The sequence below is a fragment of the Lepus europaeus genome (assembly GCF_033115175.1).
Source record: "Lepus europaeus isolate LE1 chromosome 21 unlocalized genomic scaffold, mLepTim1.pri SUPER_21_unloc_4, whole genome shotgun sequence".
NCBI lineage: Eukaryota > Metazoa > Chordata > Mammalia > Lagomorpha > Leporidae > Lepus > Lepus europaeus.
The window spans coordinates 280,261-295,232 of NW_026909009.1; positions in this window are offsets into that span (position 1 = coordinate 280,261).

Genomic DNA, 14,972 nt, shown 5'->3' on the forward strand with positions numbered 1-14,972 from the left:
TCTGCTGTGGCCTGGGAAAGCAGTAGAAGATGGCCCAAGTTCTTGGGCCCCTGCACCGGCGTGAGAGACCCGGAAGAAGCTCCTGGCTCCTGGCTTCAGATCGGCACAGCTCTGGCCATTGTGGCCATTTGGAGAGTGAGACAGCAGACAGAACCCCTTTCTCTCTCTAACTCTGCCTTTCAAATAATTAAGTAAATCTTAAAAAAAAAGTAAGGCAGAAAATGATGGTCCCCATAACGTGAACCTCTAAAAGAACCCTGTCACTGGCTGGTGTCTGTTTTCTCAGACTGTTTGCATGCACCTACACGCACATATGTGTGTTTTCTGACATGCTTCCTTTCCCTTAAACATGTTTCTTGATATTGACCCGAGGCAGTACGAAAGTTCTACCTCATTCTTTGTAGGGGTTTCCTGGGGATCTGTGAATGCCCATGCTATTTGTTATTTAATCCATTTATTGATCAACATTTGAATCATTCTCTCCTATAAAGGATGCCTGACTGATCTTTGCACACTTAAGAATAAAGCATAAATTCCTAAGATGGCTGGGTCCAAAGATGTCCATATTGTTAATTCCTTTTTTTTAAAATGATTTTTTAAAAAAAATTTATTTGATACACAGAAAGGAAGCTCCCATTCACTGGTTAACTCCCCCAAATGTCCACAATGGCCAGTCTGGGCGCTCCATCCAGGTTTCCCACGTGGGTGGCGACTACTCACACCAGCCACCACTGCTTCCCAGGCTCTGCATAAGCAGGGGGCTGGCGTCCAGCTCGGGTGCTCCAGTGTGGGATACAGGCATCCTTCCCGCTAGCCCAGATGCCTGCCCTCCCCTGTTCATTTCTAGCTAGCCATCACCTTCAGAGTACATCTTCAGGCCACCCCTGTCCCCACCTCTGCTGCCAGCACGGCCTCAGCCCAGTACACTTTCCACCCCGCCCACCTCCCACAGTGCACTGCGCATTCCAGGGCCAGCGCAGTCTCTGAAACAACAGAGATCAGAGAATGTTGGCTCTGCCTGGTCCCTCCGTGGCCTCTCATGGTGCACAGAACACAATCCAGACTGCTCCACAAGGCCAGCAGAGCCCTGTCCCACACAGGCTCTCCCTCCTGCCCGCCTTTGTCATGGGGCACGTGTGCCCTCCAGCCACTTCTGCCTCCCGGCCCCTGCTCTGCTGTTCCTGCCTGGCATGCTCTTCCTCCCCACCCACCGATGCCCCGCCTTCCTGAGCATCTTCCGCTGCGGCTCTGGCAGCCCAGTCACTCTGTCCCACCATCCAGGCTGGGGCCTGCCCTCCCAGTCCTGGCCACGTCTGGATGCCCCATTCATTTTTCTTTCTGCACCTTCTGCCAATCTCCCCCACCGCCCCGAGTGCTCTGAACAGGGCAGAGGGTCTTGCCGTCCCATCCCCCACACTGTTACCTCAGCCCTTAGCACACGTGCGTGCATGAGTACATTCACAAGGGGTGGCTGCCACGTGGCGCTGCCATCGGTGGAGCCGTGACAGTATGCAGCGAGGGCCTCAGGCATCAGGGCTCTGCCACTTACTTACTGTGAGAAGCTGGACCGGCTTAAAGGCTCATGGCCTCTGTTCCTCAAGTTTTGGGGACCCCAAAAAATTCAGTCGCTGAAATGTGGGGTTGCAACATTGTGAAGGTAATGAGGAGGCCAGCTCAGGTGTAAGAGTCTGGATACTGCCCCCTCCAGTCCTGGAACTGGAACTGGCTGTGGTCAGGGGCTCTCCAAGGCCTTAGACATCAGTGGGGACTGTTCTGGGCTCTGGGAACACCTGGGGTTTCCTAGGCCGAGGCCGGAAGCCCCTGCAGGCTGGCACCCGTCTTCTGATTTCCCCCACCCACGTGACTCAGAGAAGAGTATGGAGATGCAGAGACAGAGACTGGCCCTCTGTGGCTTCTTCACGCAGGCTCGTCTGCCCCACCGCCACAGCCCAGCAGGACTGCAGCTGACTCTCTTTGAGAACGGGGCTGGGCTAAGAACAGGAGCCACAGGGTTGTCCTGTCTCACCAGAACTCAAGTTGTGGCGGGGATTTTTCTCCCGGTCTGTCGGGCTTATTGCAAGGATGAGACAGGCACCGGTCGTATGTTTACGGAGGACCAAGCTGTGGTCTCCTCTACAGGACTGCCAGTTCTGTAATCACTGAAAGCGAGGTTGAGCTGGCTTTCCCTGGGGAGGAACAGTCACCATGTGGACCCCTCCCTGCACCTACTCACTACAGTTGGACTTGGAAGGTGGGAGCCCTGACCTGAGTCTGGTTCTCATGAAGGTTTCTCGGGCCATCTCCTGTAGCCGGAACACCTCTGCTCCTCGTGGCTTTAACTAAAATAGCCGAGAGGAGCTTCTTGGGAAACAAAAGGTGTGTTTCAGCTTACGGGCCGGAGGCAGCAGTTCAGGAAAGATCGGGAAGCCCGAGAGTCCAGCACCCATGGAGGCTGGTCACTCGGCTGGTGTGGGGGCGTGATCATGTGGTGAACCCCCAAGGACAGGACGAGAACCTAGGCCAGACTTGAACTCTGGTCATCAAGCTCTTGTGAGAAGCCCCCTCCAAGGGCACATCGCCAAGTGACCTACACACTTCCCACCTGTCAGGTGTCCACTCTTATCCAGCAGCTGCTCACAGAGGCATCAGAGTTTAAATGGCTGCATGTGGTTTTATTTGAAAGGCAGAGTGACAGAGAGGGAGAGAGAGAGAAATCTTCCATCTAATGGTTCACTCCTCAAATGCACACAACCACCAGGGCTAGGCTAGACCAGGCTGAAGCCAGGAGCCCGGAACTCAATCTGGGTCTCCCTCGTGGGTGGCAGGGACCCACATACCTGATCCGTTACCTGCTGCTTGCCAGAGTGCACCACAAACAGGAAGCTGGAGTTGGAACGAGAGCCAGGACTTGTACCAGGCACTCCAGTATGGGATGCCGGTGTCCCAAGCAACATCTTAACCACTGTGCCAACTGTCCATCCCTTGTGTTACCTTGTAAGTATCAAATGCTGGGTATGTGCTCCTTGTCATCCTGGGTGGCTTGGCTTCAGCGCACTTGATGTTTGGAGCAGATTCCCCCTTGTTGTGCAAAGCTGCTCTGTGCATTCCAGGATGCCTAGTGGCGTCCCTGGCTTCACCTGCTGGGTACTGAGAGCACTGCCACGGCAGTTGCCACCCAAAAGGTTTTTAGTCATTGCTGTCTCCTCCAGGGAGAGTTGCAGTCATCTCTGGATCAAGCCATTGCCTTAATAAAATTTTAAAAACAACTTTTTTAAAAATTTGCTTCTATGTATTTGAAAGGCAAAGAGAGAGACAAAGATTTTCCATTTGCTGGTTTACTCCCCAAATGCCCTCAACAGCCAGGACTGGGCCAGGCTGAAGCCAGGAACCCAGAACTCCATCCAGGTCTCCCAAGTATTGGAACCATCATCTGCTGCCCCCAAGGGACACGTTAGCAGGAAGCTGGAGTTGGATGTGGAGCCGGGATTCAAACCCAAGGACGGTGGTATGTGTTGCAGGTGCCCCAAACAGCATCTTAACTGCTGTGCCAAATGCATACCCCATTAATAAGACAATCCTGTGAGGCAGAGAGTCAATTGCCCGTGTTTAAGCACGTCCAAATGCATCTCAGAGACATGAAGTCACTTTGCAAGAGTCACTGCACTGATGCCGCCTCCAGGGCGTGTGGGTGCATTTCACCCGTGCTTGCAGCCACCACTCTGTCGCTGACAGTTGCTCGGTCGTTCAGCAAATATCTACTAAGCACCCGTTATGTGCCATCAGTGTCTTAGCTGCTCACTGCTACTTGCTCTGGGGGGTGGGAGGGAGAGAACTGTAAAAGGTAAACAGGTGTATTAGTTCTTCCTGCTGCTACAAAAACACTTACCATGACCGAGAACTCAAGTGGATTTTGCTGATCTAAAATCAGGTGTTGACATCTCTGTGTTCCTTTTTGAGGCTCTGGAGTAAATCCATTTTTTTTAAGCTTCTAGTCTGACCAGCTTCTTTAATTCCGTGCTTTCTTTCTCCCGGTTCAGTCCAAACCAGCGTTCTCAGTGGCCCTGTGTGACTCCTGTATCTGGCCCTCAGGTTCACCCTCTTAGACAAGAGGCTCCGCCCTGGATCACTTGGGACTGACCCAGCCTCTGTTCCTTGCATCTGCTTAGATGTCTAAGGAGATCGGTGGGCCCTGTCTATCTCTTGGACAAAGAGCCCACTATGCACTTGGACACTCTGAACTTTGGTCCCTCCTGGGGTTCTAGCCACAGGTAGTGCACCACCCACTTGATTTTCTGCCAGAGAACACTTTCTGACAGCGAAGCTCCTAATCATCACATCTTTTTGCAGCCTGGACCAGCTGAGAGTCGCCCAAATCGTCAAATCCTAGTTCCTCTTCCCTTAGCAGCTCTTCCTCCAGTCTCTCTGCTCTTGCCTCCTACTCTCAGCTGGTAGAAGCAACTTCAACACCTTCCGTGGAAACCTGCTGAGTCCATTTCCAGGCTCATCACTTACCAGTGTGCTTAGCCTGTAACTGCAGGCACAGTTCCGTGAGGGCTTTGCTGCCGCCTAGCAGGGTTCCCTCTCCCCCAGTTTCCGGTTCCCCGGACCTGAGCCCTCAACAGCGGCACCTTTGATGTCTGTATTTCAATTAATTATCTAATTAGTTTGAAAGGTAGAGTTACAGAGAAGCAGAGGCAGAGAGAGGGGTGGGGGGGGAGAGGGAGGGAGGTCTCCCATCCACTGGTTCACTCCCCAGATGGCCACAACAGCCAGGGATGGGCAGAGCTGAAGCCAGGAGCCAGGAGCTTCATCTAGGTCACCCACATGAGTGTAGGGGTCCAAGCACTTGGGCCATCTTCTACTGCTTTCCAGGCCATAGCAGAGAGCTGGATCAGAAGTGGAGCAGCCGGGACTCAAAGCGGCACCAATATGGGAGGCTGGCACAGCAGGCAGCAGCTTTACCCCACTATACCACAGTGCCGGCCCCAATGTCTGTCTTTCTATCAAGCAGTCATTTTAGGATGATTTCCCTGACATATTTCAGGTTTTCTATATGGAGTTCACTTCCTCCTAAGCCTTCTCTGACTGACAAGTTCTAGAGATTAGAATCTAAGTATCTTTGAGGAGCCATTATTCAGCCTACCATAAATATAAAGGTTTATTGGTCAATCATCAAGCCTTCACCGATTGATTCTCATTTCTCCAGAAGTATGATAGATACGACAAGGGCTATAGGGCTAGTAGAGCTAGGTTGACTCCACGTACTGGCTCTCCCTGGCTGTTCAGTTTATCCTCTTTCATCTCATCACAAATTTAACCAAGCCTTTTTTTCCCCTTTCAGAGAAATGTCCTGGTTTGGATGCTACATTTTTCTGGTCACTCTAAGTATAGTTCTTAATGCCTGACCTACAGTCTCAGGAAGAAAAAAGAAACATAAACATTTGTTTTATCCAGCAGTTAATAGTTAAGTTCTAAAGTAAAAATATTAACGCTTGGCCTATAATCCCAAGAAGACAAAAGCATCGTTAAAAAAAAAAAAAATCCGCAGGCAGTTACAGTCAAGTGGGAAATGTTCTGACATTTCACATTTAGATGCTGTGCCACACCCTGCTAGAGGCAGGACAGCCACCAGCAGCTCCCTGCCGGCGTCTCACCGGCTGCACTTTCAGGGTCGTTTGGAGGCCCTTGGGATTTCATTTGCAGAGCTGGCTTCTGGGACCAGCAGCCTGAGCATCATTGGCTTCTTAGAAATGTAAATTCTCAGGCCCCACTGAGTTAGAGAATCTGAGGATAGGTCTCCACAATCTGTTTTGTATGAGTTTATGTTTGTATGTATGTTTGTGTTTCTAAGTATGCATTTATCTAGTTATTTTCACTTTTATTTGAAAGACACAGCGAGGTCTTCCATCTACTGGTTCACTCCCCCAGATGCTCACCACACCTGTGGCTGGGCCAGGCCAAATCCAGGAGCTTGGAACTCCATCTGGGTCTCCTGTGTGGGCGGCAGGGATCCAAGTACTTGAGCCATCACCTGCTGCCTCCCAGGGTGTGCAGTACCAGGAAGCTGGAGCAGAAGCAGAGGAGCCGAGACTCGAACCAGGCACTCCAATAGGGGATAGAGGTGTCTCAAGCAATGATATAAGCTGAGTACCAAATGCAAAAGCCCTCCCCGACAGTCTGTTTTACCAAGCCTAAGGGTCATCCCTCTTTCTCTCTCTCTCTCTCTCTCTCTCACACACACACACACACACACAGCATCTCAGGTATACAAACACCACCATTGGTACTGTGAGCACTGCTCTGGCCAGAGAGTCGCTGGCTTTCCTCTGCTCTTGGTTTTGACCTTGTGGAAGGTGAGTGCGCTGGAAACAGATCTTTGGTTCAAATGACTTTCAGAAGAACGGCCCGCCAAGTGCCTTATCTCACTGTGCATCTCTCTTCCTGGCTTTTGGCAGGAGCTGAGAAGAAGCCTGGAACTCAGTGCAAACGCACAGAGGAGACAGGGGGATTGTCCCAGTGACGACTATGACTCTATCGAAGAAGACGTCACCTCTGAGCCCGAGCCTGAGCCCGAGGGCTGTCCTGGAGGTGACTGCCCTCTGTCCACTGGGGACAAGGATGCTCCTGAGGACCGGGAGGCAGGTGGACGTCCCCCGCACGGCGCGGACACCCTCATCGTGTTGGAATTTAACCCCGCTTCTCAAAGTGAGTTCTGTCTTCCGTGGCATTTCGTTGCCTGTGGCGTCGCTGGTTCTAGCAGGAGGGCTTCGGCTTGCAACGCTGTTTTGAGTTGCACTTCCAGGGTGGAGTTGTCCATCAGGTCCCTGTTGACTATGGAAGGAAGACTCCTGGATGCTTCCTGAGGCGCCTGAAACTCCAGGTGGCAAATGTATGGCGAGTACTCGCGGGCGCCGTCCCAAGCCTTGGAGGGAGTGTGGCCGTGTCTCCCTTCCAGTTGGCTCACGCCGGGAAGTTAAGCCAAGGGGACTGTTGCTGGCTCAGATGACAGTAGGGCTCGTTTCTCTTCTCTTTTTTGGTGCAAAAAAAAAAAAAAAAAAGCATTGAAATCTACACACAATTTTATTTATAATATGCATTTTCAGTGAACTTTCTCATGATCCCTTGTATGCACTGATTTCAAAATGATCTGCTCCTTTAATGCCATTTTCCATGAAGATTTTGGGGTTCCCTTCACACTTAATAAATGGTAAAGACTCAGTATGCATTGACTATTATTATCATCGTCTTTTAAGGAGGCATAATAAATAAAGGATATTGTGATTTTTTTTATGCCACCCATATGTTGGGTTTGGTTACAGCAAGGCAAATCTCTTTCTCCAATATCTCAGTCTTATTTCTGCTCTTTTTTAAAAAACCATTTATTTATTTATTTATTTGAAAGGCTGAGAGAGAGAGGGAGACAGAGAGAGGTCTTGCATCTGCTGATTTGCTCCCCAGATGGTCACAACAGCCAGGGCTGGGCCAGGCTAAAGCCAGGGACCTGCAGCTCCATCAGAGTCTCCCTCGCGGGTGGCAGTGACCCAAGTGCTTGGGCCGTCATCTGCTGCCTCCCAGGGTGCACACGGGCAGGGAGCTGGACTCAGAAGCTGGACACCAACATGGGAGGCTCCGAGGCAGCGTCTTGGCCAGCACCCGCCTCTCCACCCCTTTCTGTCACTCTCAGGGATCCCTCCCGAGCCGTCCAGCCTCACTCTGCGAAAGCACTTTCTGCAATTACAAGGAGAGAGGACAGAGGGGGCCCTTGTCTAGTCCTTCTCAGATCTACTCCGGCGACGCTGTGAGATGACGGCCAGCAATGCCTCCCTGCTCTTTTCCTGGGGGACCCCCGCCCCAGCTCTGCTACAGGTGGTGGAGGGAGTGGCGATCATTAGGCACCGCCCTCATTTCTGGTGGAGAAGCCAAACAGCAGGGAGGCCTGCGTGTTCAGAGCTCACCCGTCAGGCATCAAGCTGAAGCTGGCAGCCAAGTCCTGAGTCTCGTGATCTAGGGTAAGGGCCCCACAATTCCTGGCTACAAAAACGCTAATAGTGGCCGAGACCAAGAGCGTACCATGGACCCAGTGCTGTTCCCGAGTTCCATGTGCATTCGCTGGTCTAATTCTCACAGCAGGTGCAGGACCTACTATTATTATTCCCATTGCACGAAAGGAGAAACTGAGGTGCGAGGAGGTTAAGGATTTTACTAGAGAGCACAGACATAGTATGTGATGGAGGCAGGCCCTCTAGCTCCAGGGCCCTCATGCTTTATTTCAGAGTTTATAGAAAGGAAGCCATTGATTCTGCTTGGACCCAGGAGGCAGCACCAAACCCGACAGACCTGTCCAAGCAATCGAAGAACAGCCCAGCCTCAGAAAAGCTCCTCTCGGTGGCATTCAACTTCCCAAGGGAGCAAGGCTAGGAAAGGCGTGGACCACCATGCGGAGCATGGGGATGGGCCAGGGTTTCCTCAGGTGCCTTGTTGGGAGAGGGGGGAATCATCCTGGGGGATTGTTGGCGTTCAGTTACGCTCACTGCCTTCCTGGGGTGCCAGTCACTGTTCTGTCCCTCCCAACCCTGCAGGTCACTTCCAGGAGAACCTGCAGCTCTGCGCCAGCCTGCCCCTACCATCGCACCCATTGTAACAGGGGTGAGAAAAGGCCGACATAGCCAGCTAGACTTCGGTAGGATCATCTCTGCTTTACATACACACGTGCACACGTGCACATGCACGCACACACAAGATGCATGTGTCTATGTTTCTTTACTCGATGGCAACTTGTTCTGGTTTTCCACTTCAAATCGCGATATGAAGCTTCCCTCTCAAACGTCCTTACGTAAGGCAAACATGAGTCAATGGGGAGCAACAACAACCAAACAATCCTAGCAGAACAGGAATTAATTTCTGAAGGTGACATAAAAATGGCCGAAGTCTGGGCGAGGCTAGGGCTGGGTGAGTTCTCCGCTTCTGGGCTCCATTCCAAGCCAAGAGCTTGCAGGGTCCCCACTCCACACGGGTGCACAACTCACATCAAGGTTTCTACCAGTGACGTTCCCTGGAGTCGTGCAGTGCTCAGCCTGCCCGAGTGTACACAGCAGCCATGGATATTTTTAGAGTTACAAGTATCCCAAACAGACACAGGAAGAGAGAGAGAGAGAATCTTCTGGCCGGCTGCCCTGGAGTTGGCAGCCAAAGTTCCTCACTTCAAATTGTATTATTTTCTATTCAGGATCCTCCTGTAGCCTCTCCAAGCACAGGCACCACCAGGCAGCCCAAGCAGCACTGGTCCCCAGCCTGTCCTCGGGGAGAGGAAGGGACGAAACAGGCACAGGGGATCCTCTCGGGGGAGACTCACTCCCGGGGAGCCTTCCAGGAAAATGCACAGCCAGTGAGCCCCCATTCAGGTCCCAAGGCACAGGTGGCTGTTGACAGGAGAATAAGGAAGGCAGGAGCCATCCCTTAAAAAACCAGCTGACACTGACATCCTGGTGGCTCCAGGGGGCGTGAGTCAGCTTTCCATTACTTGAACTAAAATGCCTGCAAGGTGCTCCTTAGGAAGGAAGAAGGTTTATTTCAGCTTATGTTTTTGGAGGTTCACAGTACAAGATCGGACAGACCCATTCAGCTGGTGTCTGTGCAGACAGGGACCCAACAGCAAGCCAGGAAGCAGAGAGACACAGGGTTTCGATAACCAAGCCTCTTGGGGGAACTGCCTTCTCCCAGGGTAAGCCCCAATCACCTAAACATTTCCCAGGCACCATGATTAGATCAGCTGTCCACCCTCAAGTCATCCACCAACCGTTAAACCATGACCCACTATCATAAGACTAAGGGGTTTATGTGTCTGTGGAGCCGAATCCTGATCAAATTCAGTAAAGAATAGAAACAATTCATGGTGTAAAAACACCATGGAGCCTACATCAACACACTACCAAAATTAAGCCATTGGAGGCTTCGTGGTTGTAACATCTTCATGTAAAAACCACACAAGCAGCACAACTCAGATGGGCAGACGCCAGTCACAGCGTGTTCCTTAGAAGAAATCTAATACTGGACACGCCCACTTAGAGACAGTGACAGCACAATCTCTTCCTCCTTCCAGAAAGCAGCAAAGTCCCTTAGCTAACCCAGCCAGAGCCAAAAGGACCAGACGGAACAGAATGGAGAGTAGAACTCAGGCCTGGCAGGTGAACCTAGACGTGGGACCCAGCCCCATGGGTGCTCTAACCCAGCACCACTGAAGAAGCAGCTCTCGTGCTGATTAGAATAAAGGCAACACCAGAAAATCAGCTTACACTCACCCATGCCGGCCAGTCCTGCACACCTTCCTGCCTCTCCTTGCCCCTTTCCCTCTCGCACTCCTTCTCTCACACATACACACACGCATGCACACACGCACACGCATGCACACACACTCACCTCTCTCTCCAGCTCCACGGCCCCAGCCTCTCACCAGCCTCCCTGCCTCCATCAGTGGCAGGAACATCTGCAGAGCTGAGATGTGCCACCTTCCATCCGGGAGCCTCCAGTCGCCTGCCTTCCCACTGGGATGCTCCTGCCTTAACACACAGACTCCTACAGGTGCCTGTTCTCTGTGACACCGCAGTTTCGTTTCTTGGAATTCATCTGCCACGTGCGCATAATGACACAAGGTCAAGATCATTCGTCACAGCCTGATTTTAATAGCAAAGGGTTGGAAATAACCTAAATTTCCATTAATTAAATCAGAAATGTACATTCAATTTTTGGAAGATTCACCTTCATTAAAATGAACAAGACAGCTCTCTCTCTCAGAATATTAACCCAGAATATGAATAGTTATACCGAATGCTAACTCTACACAAAAGACGGGGCCCCCTACTGAAACCCAAGGCCCTCGGCTGTGGTGGACTGAATGCCCCCAGGGCCCCTCCTGTCCAGGGTGGGCTCCTGACATTCCCCCACCAGACACTGTATCCGCTGTCCACTGCCACTGTAACAACTTGTCACCAACGTGATGGCTTTGCCAATACAAAGTTTGCATCTTCAAACTCTACCGCCTCACTGGCCAGCACCAAGGATTCAGCACCACCCTGTTCCCACATGGCCGCTCCAGGGCACGTGCCACCTCCTTGCCCTTTCTGGCCGCCCCAGGCCACCCCCATTCTTTGCCTTCCTGCCTCCCCTCTGGAAGCCACCCCTGCCCATCTCTCTTCTTCACAGATGCGCCTCTTGCTCTGATGACAGCTGGGAAAGCTCTCCATGAGACAAGGACGGAGCCCATTTGGATCAGCTGGGACGGCCTCTCCATCTCAACCCCTCCATGTGGTCACCTCTGAAAAGCATCCCTCTCAACCCCGGGCAAGCAACACGGTGCCAACTCCTGGTGTTTATGATATGGACACGGTGGACAAGAGGGACGTCACTCCACCCATTACAGCTGCCCATGGCTCCAGCTACTGAAGCACCTCTCGCCTCCCATCAGACGGATCCATCCCTGTGCCCAATTCCTACCCAAACCTTCGAGGCTGACCTCTACAGCCCCCTCCTCCATGAAGTCCTCCCTGATTCTCCCAGGCAGATTCCGTGATGCTGAAGACCCCGCTTCATGACCCTTGTCACTCGGCATTTGAATTATGTGTCTCCGTACCCGTGGGGTCTTCAAAAAGTTCATGGAAAATGTGTGTTATGGAAAAACTATGCACAGGCTTCAAAACCTTTTTTGCACCAAAATAAACATTTTTAATTCCAGTTTTTGTCCCATGAACTTTTTAAAATTCCCTCATATATCTCTCAGTAGTTTGCAAACAATTTAAGAGTTAAGAACTGACTTTCTAAACCCTTCTTTCCTATCTTCAGTTGTATATCTTATAAGATGTGTTTACTTATTTGGAAGGTAGAGTGACACAGACAGAGAAACAGACAGAGAGATCTTTCATCTGCTCGGTCACTCCCCAAATGGCTGCAAACAGCCAGGGCTGAGCCAGGCCAAAGCTGGGAGCCACGAGCTCCATCCTGGTCTCCTGAGTGGGTTGCGAGAACTCAGGTACTAGGGCCTCTATGTCCTGCTTCCCAGGCACACGGCAGGCAACTGGATCGAAAGGAGAGTAGCTAGGGCCCAGTACAGCTTGCCGGCATCACAAGCAGCAGCTTACCCCAATGTGCCACAACCCCAGGCCTTATTTATTTTCATTTTTATTTGAAAGGCGGAGATAGAGATGAGAGACGGACAGACGGGCAAAGAAAGATCTTCTGTCTGCCAGTTCCCTCCCCAAACACCCACAACAGTCAGGCCTGGGCCAGACCAAAGCCAGGAGCCCAGAACTCCATCATGGTCTCCTCATGGGTGACAGAGCCCCAAGCACTTGGGCCATCCTCTGCTGCTTTCCCTGGAGCATCAGCGGGGAGCTGGACTGGGTAACTAAACCTGTGGCACCCTAATGCTGGGCACGTCCCCACCATGCACCACGATGCCTGCTGCACACCAGGGTCTAACAAACACTGGTGGAGCGAATGATTGAGTCCTTTCTATCTGACTACAGTATGCACTGGGTGCAGTGCGCAGCCCCAAGTAGGCTTTCACAAGCACTGCTAACCATCATGGCTGGCCCACGACGCGGACTGCACAAGTCAACACATTCATCCGCCTAGCTGACATTAGCAAGCATTTTCTGTAGAAGCCCCGCCTTTCTCATTTCATGTTCCACAGTAACTCTGCAGGCAGTACTGCCGTATGTGTTTGGGTAGCTCGCACTGGCTGCTGGGAGAAACAGCTCCACGTCATGGAGGCTTCTTTGTCAGCTGCCTCGTCAGCCTGCCTCTCCTCCATTCAGTGTCTCAGGGACCCAGGCCCTTTCCGTAGCATTAGCTGTGCCACACACGGGTTCCTCAAAAAGTTGGTGGGAAATGGAATTCCAAGAGACATTTATTTTGGTGCAAAGATGTTGAAACCCACAGAGCTTTTTCATAATACTCATTTCCCATGGACTTTTTGGAGATCCCTCTATGCATGGATTTCAATTTTTTTTTCTGCACCATAATAAACTTATCTTTACATTCAATTTCCCAAGAATTGCTTAAAGTCCCTCAGATAGGAAAGCGATGCTGCAGACTCACTCACCCCAGCCCAGAAGTGACATCTATCTCTTCCTCTTGTACCCAACTGGTCAGTCTGGTCCAGTGGCCAATCCAAGGGCAAAGCAGCCTGGGAAACCAGAGCAATGAGTGGCTACTGTCACACAAAGCAGCCATAGCTGCAACGAGAATTTCCCCACCTTACAGCTGCAGAAACAGAGGTCGGAGGAACGGAGACCCCGCCCCAGGGCTTCCAGCTCGTGCATGCCAGGGGCAGAGTCAGCTCTCTCTCTCTCTCTCTTCTCTTCCCTCTCTTTCTCTATTTATTTATTTCATGTATTTGAAAGGCAGAGGAGAGAGACAGAGAGAGAGGAATCTCTCATCCACTCCCCCAAATGCTCTCAACAGCAGGGGCCTGGGCCAGGCTGAAGCCAGGAGCCTGGAACTCCATCAGGATCTCTCACGTGGGTGGCAGGGACCCAAGTACTGGAGCCATCACTTGCTGCCTTAGCAGGAAGCTGGAGCTGGGAGCAGAGCTGGGACTCGAACCGAGGCACCTAGCTAGGGGATATGGGCTTCCCGAACAGCTTCCTCACGGCGCTGCCCACCCTCACCCCGGCAAGGCAAGCTCCTGACCGCTGCTCTTGCACATCTGTGCGTACGATGCACTCACAAACTAGACCACCACGAAGACACAGCCTGGGGTCCCTGCGGCCTGGGGATGAGACAGCGCCCCCCAGCGGACAGCCCCCCCCCCCCCCAGGAGGCAGCGTGGAGTTGGCTGGGTCTCGCCACTCCACCATCTGTTTACTGAGCCCGGTCGCTGTCAGTTTGTTCACTGGCGGCTAAATGATGGCACGAGACAACTGCTGGGTGCTGATTCTTCCCTCCAGACTGCGGTGAGAGGGGAAACAAAACCTAATTTTTTTTAAGCAAGCATCAGATGAAGCCTGAACAAAACCAATAACTCTTTGAAGACAAGCAGCTCCGGAGCCTCCCACAGACGCTCTCTGGGTGTCATTTCTGGGGTTTATTCAGCACTTGTTTACTGTTGGGAGAGAAATATTGCTCCCCTCCGGCCGCCTCGCCTCCCCTGGCCGCCACCTTCCCTAGCCAGGGGATGCCTTGGCCCTTGTGGTTGAAAATGTCATAAAAACATCCCCAAGCCTCCCAGGCCCTCAGCCCAGCCTCGGTTCTGCAGATCCAGGGTCCTCTCTCCAAACCCTGCCAAGCCCTTCTGTCTGGGCCCTGCCTTCCAGCAGCGGCTGCTCCACACTGAGACTCTCGCAGTGACAAGTCAGTTCCTCAATTGTTCAGGGTTGATTACTCATGGAGTGAACTAGTCAGGCATTTTGCGTTTGCTTTCCCCGCACACCTCCTTTCTCTGTGGGCTTCCTGCCACTCTCCACCCCCTCCACTGGCTGGCCAGCATGGAAAAGAAGTTTGCATAACTCCAGGGCTTCAAGGCCAAGTTGCTGGTGCCCCAGGTGCTCGACCAGGCCGGGGCCTGGGACTCTGGATTGCCCGTGTCTGCGCAGCCTCTTCTCTTGGCAAGGAAGCAGAATTTCCCATCCGTCTTCCGCAAAAAGACAGGGACTTTTGCCCCCAGGGCTGCCCCTGTGTGCTCGACAACAGCCTGTGTGCACGCGTGAGCGTGTGTGCGCCAGGCAAGGATGTTGTCAGCCGCCGAGTGAGGCTTGGTGGCAGGCGCTGTCTCTTCACAGCACGAAGCACGTCAAGGGACAGCCTGTGATGGCAGATCTAATAAATACAATGGCGCTTTTAAAAAACAAACCAGAGAGAGAGAGAGGAAGACGGAAGGCAAGTCACCACCCTCCCATGAAACAGTCTCCTCAATCGGCTTATCCAATGTGAGAATTGGCTTCAGACAAGGGGCCTCGTCCAGCCACAGCCCCCCACTC